Raw genomic sequence first — 9762 nt, forward strand, 5'->3', positions numbered from 1 at the left:
TGTTTGCATTTGGTGTGAGTTAGTTTTTCCCAGAATGTGACTACCTTCTGGATAAGCTGACCATGGAGTTTCCAAAACCACAGACTTGAGATGCTTAACACTGAAGTGAGCTACACCATAATAATTGTGAGGACTTTCCTGGCCACAGACTTAACCGCTCTCTACTACACCATCAATTTAATACCAGCTTGGACTACCCTGATTTCACTACCCTGCTAATGCTCTGGGATACAGAGGCTTCATCCCAAGGATGCATGCGGAACACAGGGTGCAGCACTGCATTCCCTGCTGGTTAAACTTGGCAACTACAAACATGGAAGCATCCCAACATGCTCAAAGCAAAACGTTCTCTGAATTTTTCATCTATCTTCTCAACTGAAAAATATTTCTGTCACATATTTTAATGCATCTTCATCTTCTTCATCTTCTGAGTTCTTCTTGTGGACAGAGGCTGAATACTCCTGCTTGATTGAGGGACTTGTCCATAGGGCATCATTCACCTCCTCTTCTCTATCATTATTGCTCTCAAAAGACGAGGGGGACTCAGGTTGCACGGTTTGGGCCTTATCAGTTCCCAGCAGCAATGTGTGCTTTAAAGGCTTTTCCTGTTTATGGCACTCATCCAGGATACCCAGAGCAACATACACCAATTCGACTTCATTCATGAAGTGCACAAATCATACAGGGGGAAGACTCAATGATGCATCTTCTAACTGCACCGTGGTTTTTCTCCTCTTGGTTGGCCTCCATATTAGCACTGATTTCCTCTCAGCCACCTGGGCTGTCATCCATGGAGGAAGGTCTCTCTTTTTACTCTCAGGCTGTGCATTTGCATCTTTCCAGACTCCCAGGCAGAGCGCTGAGGACCCAGGTAGTGTCACAGGTGAAGGTACTGCCCACTGATGGCCTTGCTATTTCAAAATAGCAAAAACCAACCACCATCATGGGCTTAGGGCCCTAGCTCGAATCCACACCTTCTCCATCTCCAGGCTCTAGGTCCTGGCTCAGCATCCAAATTCTTTTCTTTTAATTAATTTATTTTGAGTTATCAACAATCACTTCCATAAGCTTTTGAGTTTTAAATTTTTCTCCCCCTTCCTCCCCACCTCCCTCCCCAAGACAGCACACAATCTGATATAGGCTATACGTATACATTCCTATTAAGCATATTTTCTTTTTTTTTTTTTTAGTTTTTTTTTTTTAGGCAATTGGGGTTAAGTGACTTGCCCAGGGTCACACAGCTAGTCAGTGACAAGTATTTGGTCTGAGGCCAGATTTGAACTCAGGTCCTCCTGACTTCAGGGTCGGTGCTCTATCCACTGCGCCACCTAGCTGCCCCAAGCATATTTTCACATTAGTGATGTTGTAAGTAAGAATTAGAACCAATAGGAGGAACCACCAGAAAGAGGAAACAAAATACAACAGAAGAAAAAAATAGCAAATAATATGCTTCAATCTGCATTCAAACTCCATAGTTCTTCCTTGTTTGTGGATAGCATTTTCCATCATGAAGTCTTTGAAGATGTCTTAGATCCTTGTATTTCAGCATCCAAATTCTTAAAGGAGAAAGTAATGGAGATACAGGAAGAAATAGACAGCAAAATTATACTTATGGGGGACCTCAACTTCTCCCTCTCCGAACTAGATAAATCTAACCACACACATAAAAAAGAAAAAAAAAACAAGAAAGAAGTTTTGGAGATGAATAGAATTTTAGAAAAGTTAAATATGGTTGACCTCTGAAGAAAACTGAATGGGGACAGAAAGGAATATACTTTTTTTCTCGGCAGTACATTGCACCTACACAAAAACTGATCATGTACTAAGGTATAAAAACTTCACAATCCCAGAATGAGTGGGTCAAACAACAAATCATAAAAATAATAATTTCATCCAAGAGAATGACAATAATGAGATAACATACCAAAAGTTATGGGATGCAACAAATGCAGGTCTTAGGGGAAGTTTTATATCTCTAAATACTTACGTGAACAAAATAGAGAAATGAATTGGCCATGCAACTAAAAAAGCTAGAAATGGAAAAAATTAAAAATCCCCAATTAAATACTAAATTAGAAATTCCCGAAAATCAAAAGAGAAATTAACAAAATTGAAATTAAGAAAACTATTGAACTAATAAATAAAACCAAGAGCTAGTGAAAGAAATGGTTGTTTTTTTGTGAAAAAATGACAACTATAAAATAGATAAATCTTTGGTTAATTTGAAAAGAAAGAAGAAAACCAAATTACCAGTATCAAAAGTGACAAGGGTGAATTCATCACCAATGAAGAGGAAATTAAAACAATAATTAGGAGTCATTTTGCCCAACTGTATATCAATAAATTTGACAATCTTAGTGAAATGGATGAATATTTACAAAAATATAAATTGCCCAGATTAATAGGATAGGAAATAAAGTACTTAAGTAACTCTATTTCAGAAGAATAAATTGAACAAGCCATCAATGTAATTTCTAATAAAAAATTTCCAGTGCCAGATAGATTTCCAAGTGAATTCTATCAAACATTTAAAGAACAATTAATTCCAATACTATATAAACCACTTGGGAAAATAGGTGAAGAAGTTTTACCAAATTCTTTTTATGCTACACCTATGGTACTGATATCTAAACTGGGAAGAACTAAAACAGAGAAAGAAAATTATAGGCTAACACACTCATTCCTATTAAAAACACTAGAGAGCACAGGAATAAATGGAGTCTTCCTTATAATGATAAGTAGCATCTATCTACCATTGTCAGCAAACATTGTACATAATGGACATAAGCTAAAAGCATTTCTAATTTCAGGGGTGAAACAAGAATATCCATTATCACCGTAGTTATTCCAAATGGTACTAGAAACGTTAGCTTTAGCAATAAGAGAAGAAAAAGAAGTTGAAGGAATTAGAATAGGCTAAGAAGAAACAAAGCTATCACTCTTTGCAGTGATATGATGATATACTTAGAGAATCCTAGAGAATTAAGTAAAAAACTATTTTAAATAATAAACAAATTTAGCAAAGTTGCAGGATATAAAATAAACCCACATAAATCATTGACATTTCTATATATTACTAACAAAGCCCAACAGCAAGAGATAGAAAGAGAAATTCCATTTAAAGTTACTATTGACATTATAAAATACTTGGGAGTCTACCTGCTAAGACAAACCAAGGAAGTATATGAACACAATTACCCAATTACAAAACATTTTTTGCACAAATAAAGTCAGATCTAAATAATTTTTAAAAAATCAGTTGCTCATTGGTAGATCATGCTAATAAAATAAAAATGACAATTCTACTTAAATTAGTTTACTTATTCAGTGCCATACCAATTAAACTACCAAAAAATTATTTTATAGAGCTAAGAAAAAAAATGACAAAATTCATCTGGAAAAACAAAAGGTCCAGAATATCAAAGAAATTAATGAAAAGAAATGCAAGAGAAGGTGGCCTAGCCATACTAGGTCTTAAATGGCATTATAAAGCAGCAATCATCAAAACTACTTGGTACTGGCTAAGAAATAGAGTGGTGGATTAGTAAAATAGGTTGAGTACACAAGACATGGTAGTCAATGACCATTGTAATCAATTGTTTGATAAACCCAAAGACCCCAGCTTCTGGGATAAGAACTTACTATATAACAAAAACTGCTATGAAAACTGGAAAATAGTATGGCAGAAATTAGGCATAGACCAATACCTTACACTGTATACCACGATAAAGTCAAACTTTAGATATAAGGGCTATTCTGTAAGCAAACTAGGAGAGCAAGGCATAGTTTATCTGTCAGATTTACGGAGAACAGAAGAATGTATGACCAAACAAGAGATAGATAAAATTATGAAATGCAAAATGGATAATTTTCATTACATTAAATTGAAAAGTTTTTGCACAAATAAAGCCAATGCAACCAAGATTACAAGGTAAGCAGAAATCTGGGAAACAATTTTTATAACCAGTGTCTCTGATAAAGGCCTCATTTCTAAAATATATACAGAACTGAGTTCTCAAGAATACAGATCTTTTCCCAATTGATAAATGGTTAAAGGATATAAATAGGCAGTTTTCAGATAAAGAAATTAAATCTATCTATAGTCATATAAAAATGCTCTAAATTACTATTGATTAAAGAAATGAAATCAAAACAACTGTGATGCACCACATCACACCTATGAGATTGGCTAACATGACACAACAAGAAAATGATAAATGTTGGAAAAGATGTGGGACAATTGGAACATTAATGGTGGAGTTGTGAACTGATCCAACCATTCTGGAGAGCAGTTTGGAATTATACTCAAAGGGCTATAAAACTGTGCATACCCTTTGACCCAGAAATACCACTTTTAGGTCTGCATCCCAAAGAGATTATAAAAATGGGTAAAGAACCCACATGTACAAAAATATTTCTAGCAGCTCTTTTTGTGGTGGTCAAGAATTAGAAATTGAGGGGATGCCCATCAATTGAGGAATGGCTGAACAAGTTGTGGCAAATGAATGTAATGGAATACTTTTATTCCATAAGAAATTGTGAGCAAGCAGACTTCAAAAAAAATCCTGGAAATACTTACATAAACTGATGTGAGTGAAGTGAGCAGATTCAGGAGAACATTGTACACAGTAACGCCACAATGTGTGAGGACTAACTTTGATAGACTTAGCTGTTGTCAGTAATGCAATGATCCAAGACAATTCCAAAAGATTCATTGTGGAAAATGCTATGCTTGTCTAGAAAAAGAACTGTGGAGTTTGAATGCAGATTGAAGCATGCCATTGAAGATCAAATTTTGTTGAGCTCTGGTCTTTTTATCAGGAAGGTTTGGAAGTCCCCTATTTTATAGAATATCCATCTCCTTCTCTGAAAAGTCATGCTCATTTTTGCTGGGTAAGTAATACTTGGCTGCATTCCAAGCTCCTTTGCCTTACGGAATATCATGTTCCACGCCCTATGGTCTTTTAATGTACAGGCTGCAAGATCCTATGTAATCCTGATTGTGGTTCCATGATATTTAAATTGTTTCTTTCTGGCTGCTTGCAGTAATTTCTCTTTAATCTGGTAATTTTGGAATTTAGCTCTTATATTCCTTGTCGTTTTCAATTTGGGATCTCTTTCAGGTGGGGATTCTTTCTATAGTTATTTTGCCTTCTGGTTCTAGGATTTCGGGGCTGTTTTCCTTTATGATTTCCTGAAGGATATTGTCCAGGCTCTTTTTTTCATCATGATTTTCAGGTAGGCCTATAATTTTTAAATTGTCTCTCCTGGATCAATTTTCCAGGTCAGTTGTTTTACCCATGAGGTATTTTACGTTTTCATCTATTTTTTCATTTTTTTGTTTCTGTTTGACTGATTCTTGCTCTCTCATAGAGTCATTAGTTTCCATTTGTTCCATTCTAGTTTTTAACATATTGTTTTCTTCTGTTAGATTTTGTACTTTCTTCTCCAATTGGTCAATTGTATTTTTAAGGGATTTGTTTTCTTCAGTGTACTTTTTTTCCAATTGACCAATTGTACTTTTTAAGGACTCCTCTACCTCTCTCATTTGACTTTTAAAATCCTTCTTGAACTCTTCTAAGAAGCCTTTTGGGGCTTCAGACCAGTTCATATTCCCTTTTGATGTTGCAGGTGTGGGTTTGATGACAATGTTGTCCTCTTCAGAATTTCTGTCTTGATCTTCCCCCTTCTCATAATATGAATCTATCTTACATTTCTTTTTACTCGTGGTGTTTCTTTATTCCCTGGCCTTTAAAGAGACTAAGCTCTCCTGCTAGGGAGCAGAGGGCACTGACCCAAGCTTCTTGTGTTGGGAGCCTAGGTCTTGGTCACTGGCTTTGTGTGCTGGGGCCTCTTATGTTGGCAATTGGAGGCTGTAGGGTTCTGGCAGCTTACCTGGTATTGGGCTGGAATTAGCAAGGCTGGGACTTTAGGCAAATCTAGGTTGCTGGCTTTTCCTTTCCTTTAGCTTTGTTTAGCTCCTTTTAGATGGGTGCTGCCAGGTGTTTATCTGCCTGGGGCCCCCTGAAGTACTGCCTCCCTTAGTTCTGTTGAGGCACTGGGAGACTCCTTTGCTGTAGGATGCCGAAGCACCTGGTGGTTTTCTGAGCTGGTTTCCACTGGTTCCCCAGCCCTCACTGAGGCACTTGGAGGTCCAGCTGTTGGTGTTTGCCTGCTCGACCAGCTGGGCTTCGGGATCTCCTCCTGGTAGGCAGTTGGAGGCTATAGGGTTCTGACAGCTTACCTGGTGTTGAACTGGAATCAACAAGGCTGGAACTGTCAGTCAACTCTAGGTTGCTTTCTTCAGCTCCTTTCAGAAGAATGCTGCAGGGTGCTTATCCACCTGGGGCCCTTTGTAGTGCTGCTTCCCTTATTTTTGCTGAGGCACTGGGAGACCTGTTTGCTGTAGAATGCTGAGGAACCAGAATCTCCTCCTGGTGTGCTAAAGTGGGTGTTTCCACTAGCTGGCTTGGCGACTCCCTTTCAGTACTGCTCCCCTTCCCCCAGGGTAAGAGGGGCCTTTCCCATTAATCCCTCTAGCTACCTGGGCTACTGCACTGCTGCACCCCTTCTTTCTTATAGGTCAGCTGTTCCCGGGTTTTTTCTGGGGTGATATTTTCTGGGTTTTCAGAGGTTGATAGGGGAGGGTAAGAGCGACTACCTTTTTACTCCACCATCTGGAAGCAGACTGAAGCATGCAATTTGCTGTCTCTCTCTCTCTCTCTCTCTCTCGTTTCTTCTTTCTTGTGATTCCTCCCATTGGTTCTAATTCTTCTTTACAACATGACTAATGTGAAAATATGTTTAATATGAATGTATATGTAGAGCCTATATCAGATTGCATGCCATCATGGGGTGGTTGGAGGGGAAGTAGGGGATGGAGTGAGAGAAAATTTGGAACTCAAAATCTTATGGAAGTGAATGTTGAAAACTAAAAATACATAAATTATTTAAAAAAAAAACAAAGAAATGATGAGCAGAATATTTTCAGGAAAAACCCTGAGATTACTCCCATGAACTTATGCAAAGTGAAATGAGCAGAACTAGTAGAACATTGTACATAATAACAACAATATTGTACGATAACCAATTGAATGGTTTAGGTATTCTCTGCAGTACACAAGCCCAACATAATTCTGAATGACTTATGTAAAATATTGTTTACCTTCAAAGAAAAAAACTGATAGAGTCTGAAAGGATACTTTTGTAACTATTATTCTGGTTTTTTATTTTCTTTTTCAACTCGGTTAATATAGAAATGTTTTGCATGAGTACACTTTTATAATCTGTATCAAATAGCTTGCTTTCTCAAGGAGGGAGGAAGAGAGGGTAGTAGAAAATATAGAATTCAAAATTGAACAAAAATCAATGTTAAAAATTTTTGCTTACAATTGAGTAAAAATTAAATAAAAAGTAAAAGTAAAATAAAACAAATCTATACTTTCCAGAAACTTCTTTTCTATCTTTTTCTTTTTCTCTAGTAATACTTCTTTCCAGAGAATTCGGAACTCAAAAATTTTTCTTACAATGAATGTTGAAAATTGTTTTTACATATAATTAGTTTAAAATTTTAATATTAAAAATAAGTTGTTTGCAGGAGACACACATGAAGTAGAAAGATATATATACACAGTTAAAATAAGAGGCCTTAACAGAATGAATGATGCTTCAGCTGAAGTAAAAAAATCAGGGATAGCAACCATAATCCCAGAGAAAGAAAAAGCAAAAATAAACCTAATTAAAGAGAAAATCAAGGAAACTGCAGTTTGCTAAAAGGGAATCATGGACAATGATATAATATAAAAAATTACAGCAAGTTTCTCTGATTAAAAACTTTACCTTTCAAATATTTGGGAACTGAGTCAAATTTATAAACATAAGAGCTATTATCCAATTGATAAATGGTCAAAGTATATGAACAGGCAATTTTCAGAAGAAGAAATCAAAATTATATCTTGTCATATGTAGCAGGTGAAAGATGAAATGTCTGAGGGAACAAATGTTTCAGCTTCCCAAGCATTTTAATTTATTAAATTTAATTTATTAAAGCAATTTATTAATTAAATTTAATTTGTTAAAGCAATGCATGCCAATTGCCCAACTGGTAACTGGTAACCTTCTTTACCTTTGGCACTTGACCCTGAATACAGAGGATGATTGACTTTTATAGATTGAAAACAATTAATCAAATAACACTAATTAATTGAAAGGAAACAATTAACCAGATATATTAGGCAATTTGATTTCTAATTGAAGGAAAGATTAAGGACTTTCCAAGTTGGGAGGTGGGGAGCTAACAGTTGGAATTCTCTGAATTGAGAAAAAGAGTTGTTCCACTCCTCACAAGTTTATACAAACAATCAAAAGAACATGGAAACAATAACTGATTGGCACAGAGTCAGTTTTCAGATGAGACATATAGATTGCTTGAGATGAATAATTGTGAGAAAACTCCTTTTATCAATATTTGTATCTGACTGGATTCTAGTCAGCATAACCTAGGTCTTCAGTTAAAGGGTCTCTAAGCAGCAGGAGAGGTACTCCAACTTTCCAGCCATGGAGGGGTAGGTTCAAATAATGCAACAATGTCTTCTCACAATTTCCACAATTGAATAAAGTTTTCTCACAAAAATTGGACTCAATCCATATTCTATAGGAAGAAGCTGAGCTAGCACCAGAATTGAGTCATAGGATGGAGTAACTTAGGTTCACTCAATTACCACTACCACACATTGTAACAAGCCCCTCAATTCCATCACATATGAAAAAGCACTCTAAATCACTACTAATTAGAGAAAGGTAAATTATAACAACTTTGAGGTACTACCTTGTATCTATCAAAATTACAAATGCTGGTGGGTGTGGGATAGATGAAGGAAAATGGGTATACTAAAGCCCTGTTGGTGAAGTTGTATACTAGTCCAATCATTCCGGAGAACAATTTGGAATTATACCCAAATGGCTATAAAACTGTGAATACTCTTTAACCAAGCAATAAAATTACTTTGTGTATCATTCCCTGCCACCCCATCCCCAGAGATAAAAGAAAAAGGGAAAGGATTTATATATACAAAATTATTTATAACTTCTTTTTCTATGGTGGTGAAAAATTTGAAATGGATGGGATACTCATCGATTTGGAAATAGTTTAAAAAGTTGTGGCATATGCTTGTGATGTAGTACTATTGTGCTATATGAAATGACAAGGAGGGGTGGTTTCAGAAAAACATTTAGTAGTTGCATTACCTTGGTCAAGTTTTGAAGTTACTTTATATCTCTAAGCCTCAATGTTCTTAACTGTAAAATGGAGAAAATAAATAAAGGACATAAATAAAAAGGACACCTGTCTCACAGGGTTGTTGTGAAAATCAAATGAACAAACATATCAAAAGTGCTTTTATAAACCTATATAGTTCTATACAAATGATATACTGTTATCATAACTATCATCGTCATCATCATCATTGTTGTTATTTACAGCTCCTTCTCCTTCTCTCTTGCATTGTGATCTGCCTCTGCACTTTCAATTCCATATCTTTATCCTCCATTTTCTTTTTCTTATCCTCCAGTTACTTTCTCCCTCTCTGTAACCTTCACCCACTCTTTCCTAGATTTACCGACAATGTTCTATCTTTCCTTTCCCTACCTAATCTGTATCCTATTATCGGACTTCTACTGGCTGTATTGAAGAATTTGTGATAAAAAATTATGAAATACAAAGATCAAAAGGTTTTTTTTTAAATTTTACTATTTTTCAGGGGG

General features: G+C 35.9%; 1 pseudogene; it reads right to left on the bottom strand.

The window, feature by feature from the left end:
* Window positions 1-371: 371 nt before the first annotated feature.
* Window positions 372-750, bottom strand: LOC114028282 (annotated as a pseudogene).
* Window positions 751-9762: the final 9012 nt, after the last annotated feature.

The sequence above is a fragment of the Vombatus ursinus genome, unplaced genomic scaffold (assembly GCF_900497805.2).
Source record: "Vombatus ursinus unplaced genomic scaffold, bare-nosed wombat genome assembly UNPS02004869.1, whole genome shotgun sequence".
In the NCBI taxonomy this organism is placed as follows: domain Eukaryota; kingdom Metazoa; phylum Chordata; class Mammalia; order Diprotodontia; family Vombatidae; genus Vombatus; species Vombatus ursinus.